This window comes from Hirundo rustica, chromosome 9 (genome assembly GCF_015227805.2).
Source record: "Hirundo rustica isolate bHirRus1 chromosome 9, bHirRus1.pri.v3, whole genome shotgun sequence".
In the NCBI taxonomy this organism is placed as follows: Eukaryota; Metazoa; Chordata; class Aves; order Passeriformes; family Hirundinidae; genus Hirundo; species Hirundo rustica.
The window spans coordinates 17,084,894-17,104,817 of NC_053458.1; the positions used below are offsets into that span (position 1 = coordinate 17,084,894).

At 37.5% G+C, this 19,924-nt stretch overlaps 1 protein-coding gene across 4 annotated transcripts in view; it reads right to left on the minus strand.

Moving 5' to 3' along the window:
• BCAR3 (BCAR3 adaptor protein, NSP family member) overlaps window positions 1–12,736 on the minus strand; it is an 85,384-nt gene extending 72,648 nt beyond the window's left edge. Inside the window, exons 1-2 of one of the 4 annotated variants that reach the window (XM_040072820.2) lie at window positions 6,902–7,134; window positions 4,339–4,438 (exon numbers count right to left, since the gene is read on the minus strand). The gene's annotated coding sequence lies outside the window, so the exon portion shown is untranslated. Of the gene's footprint in view, window positions 1–2,543; window positions 2,563–4,338; window positions 4,439–6,901; window positions 7,145–12,579 lie in introns of those variants that run through there. The other 3 variants (XM_040072822.2, XM_040072821.2, XM_040072824.2) reach the window with 3 other exon arrangements.
• Window positions 12,737–19,924: the final 7,188 nt, after the last annotated feature.

The following is a 19,924-nucleotide window of genomic DNA, read 5'->3' on the forward strand; positions in this document are numbered from 1 at the left end:
CCACAAAAGTGTTAACATTTTAGTCAGAAAAGGAATTTTCTTCTCTGAGATTTGTTTCTACAGTAACGGTAATTTGCCATAATTTCCATGACACTTTCTCTAGCCTGCTGCCTTAAATAAATTTTATAGTTAAGAATTGGACAAGGTTCTCCTAACTTAATAAAGCTATTGGTCAGTAATGCACTTACTAAAGTATATTATGAAGCCAAGTCCATCTTTTCTGCTCGTGAAAAGGGAAGGGCACCTGAAAGATGGGGCAAGAGACAGAAGCAGCAGAAATACCTGAAAAGCAATCCAGCAGCAAAATCAGTGTCAGACACTGATCAAACAAGTACTGGTTCTGTGCACTAGTCACCAGAGAAAGCACTTATTGGGCCAAGGACTGTGGCTAAAAGAAGTTAGAAAATTCCTTCCTCTCTGCATTCGCAGGAACAAAGCTTGGTACATTGCACATAAACTGGATGACATCACAAGTAAATGATCTCCATTCTTTTTTTCAGATAGGAACAATATGCAAAACTTTGATGTTTTGGTTAACTCTGCATGAAAAGCAATAATAACTGACAATTACTTGTGTAATAATTAGTACAATCAGATTCCAACTCTAGACTTATATGAAAAAACATCTTAAAAGGGAAGAACTACTTAGGTAAGAAAGTTTCATAGATGGCATCAAGGGTGAAGAGGGGGAAAAGCATAAGAATATAATGTAAAAAAAAAGGCTTATGTTATTACAGTGATAATAGTTTAACAAAATGAAACAAAGAAATAAAATTATCAAAGTCATACCTCTGAAAAGTCCCTGTTATAACATGTCGAAAATACACAAGAAAATCACAAAAAAAAAAAGTGAGAGAGACTTGACCTGGTGGTAGGGAAAATTACCCAGAAGGTACTGTTATTTCAAGTCAACTTAAGTGTCTTCTTTCCTTCACTATACATCCACAAAAAAGCTCGTGCTGCCACAAAGGAAGCAATGACAAGGAGCTGCTTATAAACAAAAGTGAACATTTGAGATATTGAGCATCCAGTCAGATCCTGCTACAGGTTACAGACCCCTGTGCCAGGCTGAACAGAGTCTGCATGCAAACACAAACCCTTTAATGTATCCTGGACTGCAAGTTAAAGCAAGTGAGGCACAGACTTCCTTACTTTGGCCAACTGTGTTCTGGCTAACCATTAAAAGACTGGTAATTCTCTAGAGAGTGGCAGCACTCTAAGTCACCGTAGCTTTTTGATACAGTGCAAAAATCAGGGCCCTTGAACAGAGAAATGATAAAGCTGCACGGAAAATTTCAGTTCTGGTTTGTAATACCCAAGGGTTTAAAATCTGGGGATTTTTGCTCTGAAAGTCTTTTAAGCATACCAAGCTGATATATTCTTAAACAGTCCCTTTCTCTCTTAATGAAAGGACAGGCGTGATTAACGTCTCTATCTCTTAATCCCATGGGAGCCAATGCAGAAGCTATATCACTGAAACGTGACAAAACCACACATTTTACTAGAATCATATTTCATGATTTGCTGAAAAGAGAGGAGTACAGGAAAACAGTAGCAAAACCAAGGCAAAACTGTGTATCACCAAATATCACTGTGTATCACTATCTTTCAACACTTCATTTGCAAACAGATCAAAACAAGCACTTAAATTCAAGCAGTAACTCTATTATATTGAATTTAAAATACAAATGAAAGAATGTCCCCCCAAAACTTCTAAATGGCCATATTTTAAAGTCATAATCAGTATTTGCAACATAAGTGCTACGCAAAAAAAGATCTTAAAAAAATCCTGACCGTGTACATGAGATTTAACTTTTACTCTTCTTTCCTCTTTCTTGGAATTTCTCAGCATTTCATGTCAAGCTTTTCCCCTAACTGTGACTATTAAAACATAATTTAAAACTCTGAAATTCTCTAAGTTCTATGGAAAATAGAATTGTAATCTCTATGAAATACATTTAATTTGTGCCATAATGCAAATGGCAAACATAAGTTTGCTTGTAAGATACCATAAGCTGCAAGCTTATTTTCGTATTTATATTGCTACCAATTAGCAGTTTGTGTACAAGCTAGGCAGACATAGGTGAACTTTATAGATTGCTTACAGTTACATTGTGAACTATCACATTTTCATCAAACGAGTTAAAGTAAAGCATAAGTCTGATGACCTTATAGGGTAAGGATATGATGACAACTCCTCCTAGTGGAAGCACATCTGACACAACAAAATTCAGAAAAATAGAGATCTCCTAAGTATCATGCTAGGATTTTGCTGGTACTAGCTAGCTCTGCACTTTTTCTACCCTTTACTGAATTAAATTAGTCTCATCCAACTTTTCAGTACTATAGAAAAACATCTACAGGCTTTTAAGGAAGGTGAAAATCACTTTAAAGCTTGTTATTACACTGGTATAACATGGTTTCTACACATAGCTGAGAATCAGGTTTCAAATTAATCCAAAGCAATCTTTTACTGTAGGAGTATGTGTCACCACCATCTCCTAAAACTGTGGGTGAGATTGACATGATGTAAAGTAACTTACATTTATCGTGAACAATGAAGCTCTGCTGATTTACTGGTGCTGGGAGTGCAGCTCGCTGTGGCTCCTTTTTGTTTCCTCTTTCACTCATACTTTGTTTCAACTGTGCCAGGAATGATTTCCATGTGAATGAATCCCCTACACTTATCTGAATAGACTACTCTGTTCACCCAATTCCATCTCCAAGGCTCAGGCTGTCACAGACATTACGCACGCTGCTCAGCCTGAACCTAGAGGAGTGGTTTTACCAGAATAGCTCAGAGCAGACAGAGCTATGAGGAACATGCAGTATCACGTAATACGCTGAACAGGCTATCAATACTCCAGTTAATTTATTTTCGTCTCTGATTTGCTTCATGCTTCCTTGTTCAAATTATATTAAGTCCAAAATATCTTTGGTGAAATTTTGAGAAATTGTTGGGAAGGATATAAGCATATTGGATTCTTTGAAAAGAAACTGTTAGTATAGATATTGTTGGCAGTCTAGGCACTGAAGGTATACTTCTAACATGGATTTTTATGTCAATCCAACCTTTAGCAAATCTCTTGCAGACTACAGAGGAACAAATACAAAACATTACTCAGCTTGTATATGCTGTTCTGGCCAATGTTTGTGTAAAGATAAATAGTCTCCAAAGTACCAGTCAGGAGTTAAATACATACTGATTCAGTAACTCAGCAACCACATAGCTGATTTTCATGCCAAACATCTCACAAAAAATGCCACAAACATAAAGCTACTTTATGCCAGACTTCAAGTCAGGTATTTTCAGTTGGTGGGATGTCAATACTTATCACCAGTAGCTTACAGGAAACAACCATGACAGTGGTTTATCAATCTTTATGTACTGCTAATAGAAGGCATAGACTAACCACCCTTCATTTATTTTCCTTACATACAGGAGTGTAATTTTCTCCATTTCACAACATCAATATATTTTTAATTATTAACCCAAAGTTCTAAAACAGAAGCAGCAGTTTTTCACACAATCTTTTTCAATCAGGAACATAATGTTACTCATGTCCTGGGCAGCAAAAGGATAAGTGAGTTTAAAAGATGGTCTAAGCAGATAAAACAACAAATAAAAAACTATTTGAAACAAAGACAGACACAACCAGATCTCTGAAAATTCTTACAAGGATGATTTACTGACATCTGTGGTGACATGCTGGGGTAGTAAACATGCCTGTTTACTTACATTCTTACAACACTTGTATAAGCAAAAGTTTGTCCTAGGAAGAGGCTTTTGGTCCAATTCATGCAAATGTTCTTGCATTGCTCATGGAATGCAGATGTGGCACAAAGCTGCTCCACTAGTGCAAATTAGTTCAAAGAATTTTGAAAGTGTCACTACTCTTGCAGATTTTAACAATGCTTGACCCAGTTAGGGCAATTCTCTAACTCTATCTCTACAGCCAGATTAGTCATTGTACATTCTCCTGCCAGTGGTCTAAAGTTAAAATGAATGTGCTGTGTATGTTTTTTGATTCCCAGAAATGGCAAATGTTTGTGTTAATGCAGGTGATATGACAGCAATCAGGTGATCAAGTATTAATGAACCTAGCACATCACCAAAAAATAGTAGTGCAAATCTCCAAATACATTCAGTACAAGCAACTGAGCAGATCTTTTGAAGGCTAGTGCTAATTACATTTATGTGACCAGACTCAAATGAATAAATAGAACTAAGATAATCAAAGACTTAAACAGAAAGTGTTGGTCACTACAGACTAGTACATCTTTCCTCTTTCTCTATGTCTGTGTGGTGTTTTGTAGATAGATGGGAGTTCATCCTACCTGCACAAGCAGTGAGCACATTCAGTTCAGTGCTGAAATGGAGCCAGTACTCACTGTTGAAAAGACTCCACAGCTGCTTCTCAGCTTGAACAGCCAGAGCCTATAATACACCCAACAGTAACAGACTGTAAATACATACGCCATATAATCAGAAATATGATTAATGCTAGCATGCTAAGCTCTCTGTGGGGAGAGGGGATGAAGAAAAAAGGAGTTTACATCTGTGATTCTCTGCTAAAATTTTACTGTAGACTGATCTGACTTCAAGATTCTAATCCTGCTCCTTTCAATTCCTGAGCCATATGAGCCCAGAAGTTCCTTCCCTCCATAGCACCAAGTCTACCATTTGTGCGGTCAGATGCTAAAGTGGATACATGAAATGGTCCTATTTTACTGAAAACACAAAGTTGTGTGTCCCTGCACAGTGTGTGTGTTTTTAAAAAATGTGCAGAGCCAGGATCACAGCCTGTCTCAAGTTCTGTAACTACTAGTTACTGCCATGGGTTCCTGAAATGTTTTATCATTTAATACAGTCGTCCTCAGCTCTCTTGCCCTTCAGAAGAGGAAGGAAATAGTAGGATTGCCATATTCTTTTTTTAATAAGACTGCTCAGAAACACAGAACTTCTGAAAAAGCTCCACAATTATTATTTTTTTTTTAATATTCTTTTTATTTGCCTTCTGGTGTTTGAAACTTTAGGGTTAACTTAGGTCTTTCTTTCAAGAAATTCTACAAATAACACAGTTTTTAAAAAAAGGCTGAAATAGTCACATGACTAATTAACTCCAGGCTTTGAGTGCTATCTAATCTACCAAAATTGACTTGTGATAAGAATCAGACTGGCAGCAGAAATAACAACAAAATACATCAGTAGTGCATTTGCTAAGTCATGGCCAACAGACAAATGTGCTCTCAAGTTGTGCTTCATTCCGCACCCCCATGGCAGTTACAAAAGGGTTACAAAAGGGATGACTGTGGTGGCATTCTCACACACCCCAGTGTTAAGTCAATCTTCTTAGCTTAAGATGTGGTCTGAGCAAACCAAGCTGATTTTGCATTGAAATGGATTAGAACAAAAAATTTAGTTTATCTGAACTTGGTTTCTCCTTTTCAGCAAGAGCTTAGTAGTCCTGAGCCTTTTACTCTGCAACCTACCTTTGCTCATGTGTATATACATTCTTACTGCTCAGCTGCTCTTAGCTCCTGAGCTGTGTACTTAAGAACAGGACTTGTCTTCTCTTTGCCTCTCACTCCTCCCTCATTAGTCTGGTACTCCAAGCCACAGAGTCATGCCCAGTACATTCTCCTATGTATTTATGCACTCGTTTTTGTTGACTTTTATTTTACAACAAAATGATAAGAACTGTTTAGGGGTTAGGAGCAGAACATAACATGCTAGTTGCTAACCTCTAGATTCAAAAAGCTGCATGATAAGTAACAGAAAACCTGCACAACTTTGAAATTAAAAATAATTTAGTTGTAAATTCAGCACCCTCTGAAAATAAAATCGCTTGCTGATTTGTTTCTTTTTAATCAACCCATAATTTAAAAGGAAGAGAAAAATAGTGCATTTCATGAAGATGATCAACAGTCATAGAATCATTTGGTTGGAAAACACCTTTAAGATAGTCAAAATGAAATAAACAGGTTTATTAAAATAAACTATTGTATTCAATGAGAATCATTCTGTAAGGCACTGGGCACAAAGCTGGAACAAATGAGGTTTTAATATAAATTCTGTTTTCATTTCAGATTGGTGCTTTGTCTGTTTTCTAAATGGAACGTCCTTGTATACACAACAGTTAGGGCTGGAACTCATGATACTTTGTAAGTTGCCCTGAGACAACCAGCACTAAAAAAATGCCTGAGTTATCACAAAAAATTGTAACACATAGGAAGCTGCATCATGGAGAGCTCAGCCATAAACAGCAAGGTGGGTCATAACCTCAACTTTCTTAATAAGTCAATCTGTCTGTAAGAGTCAGACAGATTCCTTACTTACATGTGATTGTATATGCAAAAAGCAATAATTTGGTACCTTTGGACCCAAACAGCTAACAAGTTTAATGTTAAAATACTTGCGTTTTAGTTGAAGAAAACACTAGTAGAAAGTCAGGAATTTCTTTGAATCATCTGAGCTTACAAGCAAAAATGTAACCAGTCATATTTTTGTAAATGCAGGGCAAGTCTCATAAACAAAGAACTACTTCCTTTCTCTTTGAAGATATGGTGTAGGCAGTGCCAGGAGTACTAGAGACAGATAAAAAGCACCACAGGTAGATGAAATAAAATGCTGAGCCAGTCTAAACTTGCCATGCCAATTCAAATTTGTTCAGAGTATTTTTGATTAATTTTGTGGTAGCAAGCTTAATTCCTTACCAAATGTGTCCACATCCCATTTTTATTAGTATTTCTGCAGATAGCACAAAGGATTTTTTTCCAGTCCCTTCCTGTTTCCCTCCTACTCTGTGATGCAGTGTTACAGCATTCAAGCCATCAACAATCCTTAAATGGAGGCTGGATTCTATTGATTTCTCAGTCACCACCACAGAGCTTTCCTTACCTGCTGACTTCTATTCTGCAGCATTCCTCATGACAAGCTCCTACTGACACTGTGCTGTGCACTGACCCTGTTCCTCAGAAGCTCTCCAGCCTTGCCTCACCACATTCTGTAGCAATCTGCTCCAATAACAGCACGAGTGCAGAGGCAGGATGCTCCATGCTGCTGCAGTGTAGGACACCTTCCTGTAGAACTTGGGTTCTCGAGTGTAACTCAGAGCATCTCAGCTGAGGTTCAGAGCAAAGCTAATTGCTTCAGCTCTTTGCAGCAATATCTGAACACCTGTTCAATGACACAGGTGTATCTTAGTTTGGGTTAAAATCCTAATGCACTGCAGCTGAAGCACTGGTCTTCAACCTGTAGTATTACTTTGGCTTTGGTTGTGTTGGCTGTAATCCTGCAATTACGAGATAAGTTCATCAAAAATTTTATAGTGTATCAGGTGCAAACTGAAAGGAGAGCTTCAGTGCTTTTAAGCATTGGAGTTTAGCTTATTAAACATTTCCTCTGCCTTCTGTCTGAAGCTTTATGTGTTACATTAGAAGAACAAAAGACAAAGACAGCTCAGTTACAACTCCCTGCAGCTGTAACAGCAGCTCTGCTTGAAATATTTCCCTTCATTTAATACCCCACCTATTTCAAAGATATTCTAAGTGTTTACAACACAAAAGTATATCTGCATGAAAAAATAACACAGACTTGCACATCAGCAGTAGTGGTCCCCAAAATAGAACGAAACCAGAACCAGCTCATCTCCTGACCTTGCTCAATACAGGCTTTCCAAGAGAGCCTGCCTTGGGCTTGCTGCAGGAAGAGATCTGCTCTCTGCTGGAACAGGAGGGTAAGCGAGTTTCAAGACTGACAGCATTGCACTGTACGACCTGCAGTTTATTAGCACAAGTACCTGTGTTAATTTTAAAAGTCACACTGATAAATCTAGAAATGTGATGAAGGAAGTGCACCAAACTGTAACACGGTAGTCATTGTGCTAAAGTGTATAGTTGAGAGAACTATATTAAAGTCTCTCAAGTACTTTAAGTTATAATATAAAGTAATATTTCCATACGATACTTAACATTATATGGAATTTTTCTCCTCTCAGTTCTAATGACATGGTTGGGCATGGGTGTACAGAACTTGCACATGGAAAACAGTGGAACACCTGTCAAGAGCATTGCACTTATTGATGGTCCCCAAACTTCATAAGCAAAGTACTATGATTAGTTTCCTAGACCGTTTTTGCTGATTCTGATATTTTAAAATCTTATTGCAGTTTTTTTTAAAGTCATTCTCTCTCTTGGTATAACTAAATAACTCTATTTTATCATGCTCCTCAAGCTATCTTGTCCTTTAACTTTTCATTTTTCCTCTTCCAGTTTCATGGACTCCACTTCTAGAGAATCCTTCTAAAAGTATTTTTAAAGTAGGAAATAAATTTCGTATTAATAAGAAAGACACAGCAGATAAATGTGAGATGCAGTAAAGAGGAAGAAAAGCAGTAGCTAAAACCAGTCAGATGAAAAGACATCAAGAAAATTTTAAGCTGAAGTAGAGAGAGTAGAGAATTGAGAACAGGAGTCTAACACAGACTAAAATAAATAGCTGAAAGCCTGCAATAAAACATGATTAGAGAAAAGGCTGACACATGAGAATGACTAAAATTTTCCTTGTTTGTTTTTTTTCCCCCTACTGTTACATGAGCAATAGTGCAGTTTCACTAGTGAAAGAGTCTGTAAACATGTTAATAGCTCTAGAAGTAGATCAAGAGTTGCCTAGATAATAGGTTTCTATTTTCTAAATACATAATTTTTCTCCCCATTAATTAAGAAAAATTCCATAGTTGAATTGCATCAGTTGGTATGTTGTCTTCTGACTGAATTCCTGTAAAGTAATGCCATCCTCAAGGCATTTTTTAAAATAGCCTTATTTTGGCAAGTCTTAAGGGAAAGTTAACAGCAGAAGTATGGAACTTGAAAAAAAACCATGTTAATATTCTGAGAAGTTGTGATGTAGGGCAAGAAAAAGACACTAATATTGGGGAAGTGTAATGAAAAAATCCCAAATTACTTTAGAGTAACAATTTCCTTAACTTGGATATCAAGACAGATATATTTAATGATAGTATTTTTCTTCTTAAATGGTATCTGCCTGCATACAAAGTGAGTTGGTTTTTTTTTTTTTGTTTTTTTTTTTTTTGAAAAAACCCCTAAACAACAAACTCCCCACACCCCAACAAAAACAATCCACGGTGAATATGCAGACTGCTACAGTTTTTATGTCAGTGTTATGACAAGGTTTCAGCTGGCTGTAATTACAACTGTTTGAGACAAGGACAATACAAAAAGAGACAAACCAAACTGTAAAATGAAAATGTATGGAGGAAGTGAAATAAAATTACTCAAAAATAGAGGCATTTTTTCTCATTCTAAGATATAACATGTTTGTGAAGGAGAGCTTCAATAGCACAAGCATATAATATCCTGTAAATCTTAGCTACTCTTCAAAACCATCACTAGGCTCTATAGCTGAGAAAATAGTTATGCAACAGGGAACTGCTACAGCAAGCTTAACGATGGGGGGATTAGAGTTGAAAGTGAGAGCACTAGACATTCTTTTCTAGCAAAATAGCTCAAATCCCAAGTGAGACAGTAGGATAAATGAGCCAGAGAGCCTCCATTCATTCCCCAGCAAACAACACACTACAAAAGATCCATACATTATGCCAGGAAAATACTCAGCAAGAATGAGAAGCCTCAGAAATAGAAATTCTTGACTTAGAGTCTGGTTGAAGGTCACTGCTCTAACACTGCACAGTTCATGTATTTGCATTTGATATATTGATATGTAGAGGAATTTCTGAGTTGTTTATCCTCCTTTAGTTCTTGCAAATGATCCAATGATGGAGACAAATATTAATCTTTTCAACTTCATAGGTTGATGGAAGGGGACTAAAAGAACTGCTTCACATTATTGAAGGATATACTAAAACTATATGGAGAAATAGTTTTGTAATTTCTGTATAAAGGAAAACAGAGTCAGATTTAAAGTTTTCAGTTTCCACACCAGAACTTCACTATAAATTAATAAGCCTACATCCAATTTGTTTGTTAAGATCCTATTTAACGGTTTCAGAAAATTCCTGTTAGCTAATTAAACATGATGGACTGATGTTTACTGATTTGCTAACCCTCTTGACTTCAAAACAAATCTATGCTACATTGATTTTTTTATTATTATTCCATGATGCTTAAATCAAATGAGATTAGACACAGTTAAGAAAGCAGCACTAATCTGAAGACACTATGCCATCAAACAAAATGACAGGCCTTTCATTAAAAATATACAGAAAAGACTCCAACAATGACTAGAATATTTTCCTTTTTTCTCAGAAACCCTTTTATATGACAAAAAGAGTACTTAGCCTGGCATCTAATTATAATTCAACTCTTATAATCCACTGCAAAGGATTACACAATCCTTGCACAATTTGTGAGTGCCTTTTACTGCAGGAACCAATAACGCACGGAGATGTGGAACTTCAACGCCACAAATCAGACGTGTGAGTGTCCAAACACTGGCACTGGTGATTGCAATCAGCTGCTGGGACATACAGAAAAAGTTATAGACATGAAATTAATGGCTGTTTTCAAGAGGTTTAGACTTAGCTGTTTGAACTCGGTTTATTACTGCGTGTGACCAAAGAGGGAGACACAAAGAAGCCTTCACTCTTTTCCGAACATTTGTCTGAATGCACATGCACACAGCAGACACTCACTAATGTGATCCCCCCTTACAATGATTGTAAGCTGCTGAGTGATTTTCCTGGATTCCAATCTGTCTGAGAGTATTCTTTAGCCAGGTACATGTATCTTTTTCTAGCTGGCTGATGAACTACAACCAACTCCAGAAATACAGTGTGGTGACTCAGCAGTAGGGACTGTAAGGTATGGCATGCTCTATCTTTCGAAAGCAAAACCCACCTAAAAATATGTAATTCAGAATATCTTATAATTTTGCCATCCATCCAAGCAACAAAGACACGACATCTCATTTCTTGAAATCAAATTTCTAAGCTCATAAAGTGCAACTGCCTCTATCAATAGTACTTGCATTTTGGTTCTTCTTGTGTTGCAGCACACTGGCTGCAAGACTTTGAGGAACTGGGGCTTGAAGAGCAGGACACACGTGGATCCTTAAAGCTTCAGCCCAGACAAAAACATCACCTAAATAAGGGAATGGTTACATTAATTGCACCGTGAGGGTCCATAGGCAAGAGCCCATGAATGATTACAGCATTTCCAAGTTCTTACCACCTTCCTCCTTTGCTGATAGCATGGCACATAGAAATAGAAACCAGTCTCTGACCCCTGCACATAGAACTAAAGACAGCACAAGCAAGACAAGAACATGACATAAATTACATAAATTGCTGTTGTAGCTAAGTTTATTTGCATACTGAAAAATCTTTCTTTGATGGTGCCAGCTGCTGGTGAGAAGAATGTGTTTGGTGTGATTATAAGAACACCTAGAAAGAGAGGTATTCTGATATTACAGTATCACAGAGGTGAATATGCAAACAAGAGAAGGCTGGGAGAGATCAAAACAACCATGTTTAGGAAAAGTATATTATGTACATAACACTATTTTACCAGCATTTCGGCACCCCCTTGTGTTGACTGCATGGTCAGAGTTAAAATTCTGAGAAAAAATCCACTCTACCTTACTAACTGTGAAGACACTCCCTATGTACATAAACAAAGAATCTTACCATTCTAAAGCACAAAATTTGTAAAGCACAAAATCTTTTAAAACCAAGAAATATGCCGAAGCACTGGAACCCAATCCGTGTAATTCAATAGCAAGAAACTTCTGTCTGAGTATCTACAAAACCCTTGTGGTTTTGATAGTTTGGTGAAAGAGTTACTTCTTAAATATCTCTTTAAATCATTTATCCTTAAAAGGGTCTTTGTTTTCAGTTATGTATTATCCTAAAATTATATTTTTACTAATGCAATATTAAAATGAAACTCTCCTCTTACTATGTATCATCCCTCACAAAGAAGTTGGAGCTTGTGCCATGACTGCAACATTTTTCCAAGAGCTGAAACAAGTACAGTCATGTGCAGTGAGCTCTGAGCAGCGCTGCTGTGAAGGAGGAGAGCAGACATTACACTGCTGGGTATTACAGCTGCTGTTTTCCTAAGCCTTTGCTGCCATCCTCCAACAGTATTAGATCAGAGACATTTACGTGCAAACTTGTCTGTGAACACAATGCAGCGTGAGAAGAAAGTTTCCTTGTATTACTTAACTTGCAAATATTTGACACATACAATTTTTATAAAAAATATAGAACATCTAAAATCTTACAAACATTTCTCTCTCAAAGTATTACAACATTACAAAACATGCTTTAATCTAATTCTCTTTGGATTTGACAATACCCCTCGCTATTATATAGTCACACTTATTTAAATTCAGAATTTTAAAAATCACTACTAGCATACTGAGCAAGAGCTGTCACAATTAAGATCTAAAATTAAAATCTTTCCAGATTTTAAACCCACAAAAAGTTGATTTGGAAACATCCTCTAACACATGTAATTATTTGTTACTAACCACCAAACACAGTTTCTAACAGTAAGGCTGTGCAGGTTAATAAATAAGCATACAACAATTCTTACCATAGCAGGAGGCTATCATGGTCTACTGTGTGCTCTTCAAAAGCAAAAGCTTCTTGACAAAAGACACACCTTGAGAAGTTCTGTGCCCAATCAGCAGTCAGACCTTCCCAGGAGACAGCAGCTGATGAATCACGGTGAGGATAACTGAGCAGTGAGGTTGGATATTTTCCCCCCTAAATCAAGGAGAAGTTGAATACTGTGTTGAGTAAACTTTTTCACACTTTAATTATTATTTTTACTTTTCTACTAGGTGAAAAGTGTGCCATCTATTTGCCAATGAGCCATTATGAAATACAGAAGTTGCTACTTTCAGCTGAGAGTTTTACAGGCTAATTCTTAAAAAAACCCATTTCTTATTAAAAAAATATTTTTAAAAAGTTTACTTATAAACTGGAAGAAAGAAGAAAATTCAAACATCACCACCCCCTGCCCCCAACAAAATGAATTAATTCATGTCAATGTAAAACTATGCACAAGCTCAAAACACCCTCCATCAGTCCAGAGTTCAACAAACTAACAGGGAGAGGTAAACTTCTCTATTCCGGGCATCACATTGTATTATTATTATTAGGAGAGGAGAGGAGAGGAGAGGAGAGGAGTAGAGCGGAGAGGATAGGAGAAGAGGAGAAGGAGATATCGATCTTCCTTCTCTTCTCTCTCTTCTCTTTTCTTTCTCTTCTCGTTTCTTCTCGTCTTCTCTTCTCTCTCTTCATGGAACTCTTCTCTTTCTTTCTTGGCCCACGTTCTCTCACTTTCCCCCCGCTCTTACCCATTCCCCGCTCATTAAACTGCGTGCGTGTTCTTGGTCTTCATGATCTAAAAGTGCACAACAGTCCTTAAGGAATTGAAGTCTGTTTTGAACAGTAAGAAATGAGAAATAGAATTGTTTTAATAAAATCCTTGAAAGCTGCAACAAGACCAAAATGCCAAGATGCCTTTTCCTGACAGATCTCTGACCAGTGTGCTGAGCTCTGATTTGAGACCTGTTCAATACTACACATTTTCAGCCATCTGGAAGGAAATAAAACTAACCTACACCTATTTCCCTTTTCCTTTACAGCATTAACAATAACAAATGGTATTTGAAGCAATACTTCATAGTCTGTCTTCCTTACTGTGACCATAACAAACCCATATCTCATGATGCAAATCAACAGGTCACTAATTTGCGTTGAGATATAAGCCAAAGGAGGTATCACACCAGGAGTTGAAAATTAATGATTCTGCCATTTATGTAAGTATATTAAAGTTAGACTGTATATGGCATGCAGGTGTAAATTCTCACGTTGGATGTATTTCATACATGCTTTGCCGGCACAGAGATAGCAAAACAATCTGAATTTCTGATTTTACAAAGAAGGAAATTAATACAGCTTGGGGAACTGATTTCATCATGTTCTACCATGTTTTAGCTGCACACTCACTCTAAACCCATTCTGCACTGCAGAAGTGATGACCCTGAAAAAACAATCTCTACCCAAAGCCAACCCCTTAGCAAGGTTTTATTAGCACCATCAACACTACTCTCATTCTCCATAATCCAGGTCTTTATGTTTCCCCTTTGCCCTTTCTTTTTTTCACTTACACTATCAGATTTTCTAAGAATTCTAAAGTAACTTTTCTACCAGATTCCATTATTCAATTTTAACCCAGTGTTAAAGTTCCTCATCCAGTAACTTGTCCAATTGCCTAGAGATACAATTTCTCACACTTCCACCAAACGCTATTTCACTCTTTCTTATTCTAATTCATAACATAAAACACACAACTATCTCTAGTAGATAACTGCTTTGCTGTCAAACAAGATGCAGATCTTTCAGTCAAAAAGCACAAGGCCTCTATGTAACAAATACCAATTACATAGCAATTACTACCAAATACAAAAAGGGCCTATTTCCCTTCCCAGCCGCCTGTGAATAAGTTTAGTCCTTGAAAGTAAATTAAGAAGCCATATTCCCCTTTTTAGACACACAAAGGAATGTCTTGTCATCACAGCACTAACAAAAGCAAGTGATATTTTTGTAGCAAGTTTATGGAAAAAAGGGCACTTGCCTTGAAACCTGATTGAAATATCCCTGACCCTCTGTCTTGGTGTAAATGTCTACCCTAATCTCTAATTTTGGATGGGAGCTGTGATGGCATTTCCTTTGGCTCTTCCATACTATTTTCCTAGGTTCCAAACCCTACTGATTGTAAACTCCGATATTTACAAAATTAATTACAGTCATACATTGCAACAACAACAACAACAACAAAAAACAACAATACATTATCTCCATGGAGGGTGCGGCAAAAAATAAGGGGTCTTGTTAGTAGTGATTCCTATGATTTCCAGATATAACTGACTGGAAGCTGCTTGTTTCACTTTGCTGCAGGAATGACTGCCACCTATTACTAATAAACCAAGATACACCTCTGTAAAAGTATATCAGAATTCTGAACACAGGAAATTAACTTTTTGTGTTGTTAGGTCAAAGCTTACTGCCTGCCAGCAGTTTGGAAATGAAAGTAAACCCCCTACGAGAACAAAGGACATTCTTTTACTTCAATGCTAGAATTGAAGAAAATTCACTGCTGACTTAGAGTGGCAGAGCTAACTCTGCACATTTATCACAAAGAAGCCTTTTGTCTGCTCTGTCTGCACAGAAGACCTTTTGATGTACAGCTTTTGTTTCTTCATACTGTAACTTCTGCTGGGTGATAAGTTGCAGTAACTTCAATGACCGGTTTTATGACACAAAAATTGGAAGGAGAGTATGGAGCAAAGACTATGCAAGGATTAGCCATAAAAATCACTTGCTAGTTCAATGTGCTTCCACTGTGGCTGTTAAAAGAGAGAAAAGTTGCCCTGATAGATTACAAAAGTGCAGAGTCCAAGCTCAGTGCTTTGCTTTTGGGCTTAGTGCGAGATTGCAACATGACTAAATGACTTCCAAAACAAATTTACTGTGCTTACAGGTACAAAGCATTTTTTGTTGTTGCTGTTGTTTTTACATTTGTCACTCTTGAAGCACTGATCAAATGAATATTCTATATTAGAGCATACCAATATAAGATATAGCTGTGTATTTCCATAGTCATTTTAACAAAGATTCTCAAGAACGAATTTTAATGTACTTGGTCTATGAACTAACTTTGCTGTTTACACTTCCCTTTCATACATCTATTATCTTCAACACATGATAAATTAAGTCTTCCAGCTGTAATATGAATTAGTGAGACTTTAACTTGGCCAGTACAAGATGGTAAATCTGGGTCAAACGATACAATTTTATGGATGGAAAATAAGGAAGACTGAAGTAGAACTCCAGAGAGTTAAGTCAGAGCTGAGCTGGCTCTGCTAGGGACTGGCAGACATATTTGACCAAGTCACTAAACCTTGAATCAGTCTACCTACAACTGGAATTCTGCAATCAATCTTCTTTTATAAAACCATTTGATACCATCGAATAGAATTTTAAAATGTTAGAAATTACCAAGAAAGTAATACCTAAAATATACATTTCAGGTAACAGCTATTCTATTTCTAATGACATCTTAATTTTCCAGCTGTGCACAAACTTCGAATTCCTTCTGCTTTTCTCCGTACTGCAAGCATTTCTGTAGTGGCACTTAGGATAGGCCCTCAGCTCCGCTGCTTTCGCAGAGGAAGAGTGAGACCCTTCCCTACCTTAAGGACACCCCTTTACTGACCCTGCACCATCACTTCTCTTTAGATTACAATAGCCCTTCCTCAGGATGTCTTCTTTCCTACCCCAGCCTCTTCTGTTCACTGAAAGGACCTGGCTTCTTGTAACCTTCACCCTCAGCCCCACAGCTCCACTGTCCCTCCTGATTTGTCCTTGATGCCCACGCAGACTCAGCAAGGAGCAGAAGTCTAAGGACCAGACAGGCCTTGACAGTCTCTCTGCAGTATCCTGGCACTCAGCAAACATCCCAAAACATCACATCAGCATAGCAAATGAATGTTTCCATTCCCTACAGATGGGAATCTCTAGTACTTACCAGCTGTTTTTTACTCTTTTTGTTGATGTTTGGCTGAGGTTCAGCTGGCTCTGATGCCCCCCCCAATGGTCCTTGTTAATCCTCAACTTTTCCCAGGGCACCACATTTGTTCTGTGATTACACTTCTGCAGGCAGAGAAGGAGCCTTCTCTTCTTTTGCCAAAAGTAACAATGCTCTCCATCTGACTTCTGTTGATCTCTCCTTTTTTCCTGATGGTATAAAGCCTGCTGACCTCCTGTCACAGTTCCTTGTCCTCAGTTAGCTCCTTAGCTCCTGTGCACCCCTGATCTACATGCTAGTAGCAATTATATCAGAAAAAAGCCCTGAGATCTTCTCTTACTATAAAAATAATTTTAGATTTTACCTATGTACAAGAGAATGCTAATTTTCACAAGAAGTCACTCTGATCTTTCAGTAACTTGCGAAATTAGAAGAGATTTTTTTCCCCTTTTGGAAGATAGCATGCAGGGATACAAGAGGCCTAGTGATGTCCTTTTAGTGACATCTTTTTGTTCAAAGGAGACAGAGAATCCACAGGTAACTCCTTTGTAGTAGAGGTGCTTGATGATCTTCCTTGTCCACTGTGTGTGTGGACCAAGAGCTGCTGAGAATCTTCTCTGCACAACTGTGCCTGTGCAGGGTCTGGTGCTCAGTCACACTTCCTACACACTTGGAGTAAAAGAATAGGAAAGAGAAAGGTGAAGAATGTGCTCAGTTAAAAAGCTATGGAACTGATTGGATTCAATTCCATAGAAGTATTACAGAGCTAAACCCCTGCTCCCCTTACAAGAAAATGTAAATGGCTTGCCTTGCCAAGCTTCAGAGCCAAGACAAACCCAGCGTTAAAATTTGGGAATTCTGCCAGCCAGTACATTACTTCATATTGCACAATGACCTTAGCTACAAAAATCAAATTCATAAATCCTGATCCAGTTACAATAAGTGAATATTCAAGTAGGTAAAGCAAATTTACAATTAAACCTTTAAAATTTACTGATTTGAAAATCCACAGAGGGATAATTCTGCTGAAAATTTCCAGTATGGTAAAATCAACACACATTTGAACCAATTTGGTAAAAACCTGGGGTCAGGAGAAGAGTGTATTTATAATTCAGGGGTAGATTTTCTGTCTGTGTGATATTTATAATTACAACAGTGACAAAAAGACACTTTTTAAAATAGAATTGTTTCTGTGATTACATCAGTCAGTATTAGATTGAATACTGAGTCAGTCACTCATATTCATAACTGGGTGAAAAGCAAAATGTAATTAAGAAGCTTTTCATCCCATTAGAAGACGCTTGGCAAGATCCTTCCAGAAATGGCACTGACCACACACATCCAGCATTAGGGACACATCTAGCCCCCAGTGATGATCCAAGCACTGATGGGACATTGTGACCCCACAATAACTTTTAGCTGTCAAGAAAAATAGTCCACACACTATTAATGCCACACTCTGGGAAATTTAAAGGGCAGTGAATCCCACGACACTAACATCCCTCATCAAAGAGACAAGTCTGCAGCCATTTCTCTTTCTATCCCTAATCAGAAAAGGTACCATTCAATACAGAATAAAAGCTTTTTTTCCTCTGAAAGAAAGGTAAGGACAGCACTTAAGGCCTGGATTTATTAACCAGGGGACACCTTCAAAAGAAAGGCTGGCAAAAATTACCAGTTTTCTCTGTTACCATGAGCATTGTGCCAACTCTGTCCATTACAAAAAGCAAAGCACTCCAGGCCAAATTATATTCTTGCTAACATCAATATAGCTTTGAAAAAACTCCCGTTTGGTTTTGTTAGTTCAGATTCAGAATGACTCAAATGAAAGCAGAAGTTAACCCAGTGTTTTGGATTACAAAACATTCCTGCATGGAATCAGATGACTGCACTGCACCACTGCCTAAACACCACACATGGTTCCCAGAGCACGAGGGCAAGGACAGAAAATAAGCACTGCATCTAAACAGTGTGGGAGAAGGTAAGGGGGTTTTAAGTGCTTCAGGTTCATTACCTTTTAATTGCACATTCAAATTCCTTTTTCTAACCTGCATACTTGATGATGAGCAAAATTAATATATTAATAATCTCAAAGTACTGTACCTTAGCACATATGCTAGAGAAGCATTCCTACTCCTGCCAATCACTTTGGAAGCCCTGAGCCCAGCTCTGTATCCTTGCTGGTGCGTTTCTAATGAAAAACAGGCTGTGCTGCAGAGGCAGCACAAATCAATGTCTCAGGATAATTTGGACAATACAACTGCTTCGTTCTTGCACAACAAAGAACCAAGTAACTGAGCTGAGGAAGCAACTGAGTAAGCAGGGGACAGGAGAACCCTGTCATCCAAGAGTGTTTAGTAATTCTATTCACAGGAGAAAGGAAACTCGGTGAAAAGGAGCTGAGTCATCTGTGTAGGTTCTGTTACCTTTTGCCAGTCACTTTTGAGAGATGTGAAGTGACAAGCAAAATGCATAAAAATAAAGAAATTCTGGAGGAAGTTTCATCTCAATTTTTTTAAGTTACCTTGCAGATGACTGGCTTGCACAGCACCACATGGAACAAGAAAGCATCTGCTGTCCATATTTTACAGAAAGGAAAAAGCATCAGGTTGCCCAGTATCACCCAGCACAGTAGTTTCACAGCTGGAATAAAATTCCAGGCATTTAGGATTAAATCACTAGGCCACAGATACACTTTTTCTCCTGAACTGCATAAGAGGAGCTGAGTTACAGTGTCACCCATAAAGCTGCAAAGGAACAACTCAACTGAGAATATTCAGTGGTTAATGTTAATTAAAAAAAAAAAAAAAAAAAAAAAAAAAAAGCCCCAATGGTTACACCTAGATTTCAAAATGTAAGACAAGAACAAAATTTTGCACTGTCAACTTTATCTTTGATAATTATTAACTCAAGGGTGTAGTCTTTAGGACTGTTTTGGCTCTTAAGTAAACTAATAAACATTCTTTTTAAGAAAAACATAAAAGGGGCCTTTTTAAGAATAGAATTTTAAAATATAGTGAAAGACATCACTGGATATTTTTGAAGGGTGTTTGACACAAAGCTTACGTATTTCTGGGAAAAAAAAAAAAAAAAAGAAAAAAACCAGATCAAATTAACAACAGAAAACATTGAAATTGTCTTGAAACAGATTCCCATCTCTCTGTAAATCAGATGTACTCCACTTTTGGCAAGAGGCCCTAGCTGGGACTTCTCCAAACGTCCTGTTGCAGCGCTCTGAGAGATGCCATATGACTGCTCAGGTTTGGCACTATTAGGGAGCACTCTTGAAGTGAATGGCTTTGCAGCACCTGATCTGTTAATAGAACCACACAGAATTAAC